Source organism: Agrilus planipennis, unplaced genomic scaffold (genome assembly GCF_000699045.2).
Source record: "Agrilus planipennis isolate EAB-ADULT unplaced genomic scaffold, Apla_2.0 scaffold3, whole genome shotgun sequence".
Classification (NCBI taxonomy): Eukaryota; Metazoa; Arthropoda; class Insecta; order Coleoptera; family Buprestidae; genus Agrilus; species Agrilus planipennis.
The window spans coordinates 3,853,721-3,855,424 of record NW_020442460.1 but is presented as its reverse complement, the minus strand read 5'-3'; the positions used below and the strand labels follow the sequence as shown (position 1 = coordinate 3,855,424).

Sequence of the window (1,704 nt, the reverse complement as noted above, 5' to 3'; positions counted from 1 at the left end):
ATTTAAAATCTATACTTTGATTATGGATACGTAACATTTTATTTTACATTTATTTGGATTCTCTCTTTTTATTAACATTTAATCATTCTATAGATACCATAATATATAATAAATCATTTTCTTGTACTGTAAAACTTAACTCTTACAATAAACTAAACAATATAGCTTAATTCAGATCTTTTCATTCTTCTTTTGGTTAGTAGGAGCAGTCTGTGATAGACATCGAAGTTTACAACAAGTTAAGACGTCGTGATCACTGGAGAACATCAGGACCACCAGGACATCAAGGAACGAGACCACCAAAATCCATTCTACTAATCTCGGTCCAGTCAAGGCAAGAGGCACATCAAGGTAATGTAACCTTTCTTGGAATTCTACATTGTAACATTTGTTTTATTTCTTTTAATTTGTATTAACTAAAAACATTTCACTTATTTATTAATTATTTCTGTCTATATTTGTAACTACCCTTATTTCCTTTTATCACCTTTAGGTTTACTTTAAAAACATTAATATGTAGTAAATCTTTCTCTTTTACACGAAGTCTTAATTCTTCGACTAAACGGTAATCTAATTTAAAACTTTCCTTTTTTAGTTAGTTGGACCACTTGCTAATGGATATCGAAGCCATCAACCAGTTAGGACTTTAATGGAGAACTACCAGTTTATCAAGGGATAGATCAATTCCAATAATTTCGAGCCAGTCGAGGAAAGAGGCACATCAAGGACTTTCTTAGTAGAATCATCATGATTAATGAAAAGCATCAGAACCACTAGGATATCAAGGGACAGACTAAAGAAATTCATTCCAATAATGGCGGCTCAGTCAAAACAGAAGGCACATCAAGGAAATGTAACTAACATTTATTTGCTTTTATATTTTTCAGAAATGGTCTTTCTTTTCAATCAAATCAAAAGTTGTTTTTCTTTTTCTATACTTTGAAAGCTTTTTCTTGTTCTTTATTTACCTTATACAGTTTTAACTTTAACATTTTCTTAGAATTCCTACTTTTTAAAATTATTGTTTTCTTTTAATCTACATTAAATCAAAATTTTTCTCACTTTTTCCCTATATTAACTTAATTTAGATCACTTTCTAATAGTTTTTCTATGAAATTTTCTTTTGTTTAATGTATTGTATCTGCATTGAAATCTTTATTTTCTTTTTATTTAAATTTACTTTAGTTAAATATTATAATATACAACATATGATAAATACTTTTCTTTTACATTAAGTCTTATTTCTTATACTAAACAGTATCTAATTTAATTCAGATCTTTCCTTTCCTTTTTTAGTAAGTAGGTCAGTAATGGACGTCGAAGTCAAGAAGTAGAATCATCACGATCAGTGAAAAGTATCAGAACCACTAGGATATCAAGGACCAGACTAAAGAAATCCTTTCCAATAATGGCGGCTCAGTCAAAATAGGAGACACATGAAGGAAATGTAATTAACATTTATTTACTTTTTATTTTTTTCAGAAATGGTCTTTCTTTTCCTTTATATTCAGCAGTTGTCTTTTAAATTTTTATATACTTTCAGCTTATTTGTTTATTTTTCACTTACCTTATTTATTTTTTCACTTACCTTTTCTTAGAATAAAATCTACATTGAATCAAAAATTTTCTCAGTTTTCCTTTGCATTAACTTGACTCTGATCACTTTTTACTAGTTTTTCTATGAAATTTACTTTCGTTTAATAT

General features: G+C 27.9%; 1 long non-coding RNA gene across 1 annotated transcript; it reads left to right on the top strand.

Annotated features, from left to right (window-relative positions):
• The first annotated feature begins 203 nt into the window (after positions 1-203).
• Positions 204-1,509, top strand: LOC112906476. Its single transcript, XR_003232377.1, has 3 exons — positions 204-351; positions 596-853; positions 1,297-1,509. It is a non-coding gene; the product is annotated as an uncharacterized LOC112906476 (long non-coding RNA).
• Positions 1,510-1,704: the final 195 nt, after the last annotated feature.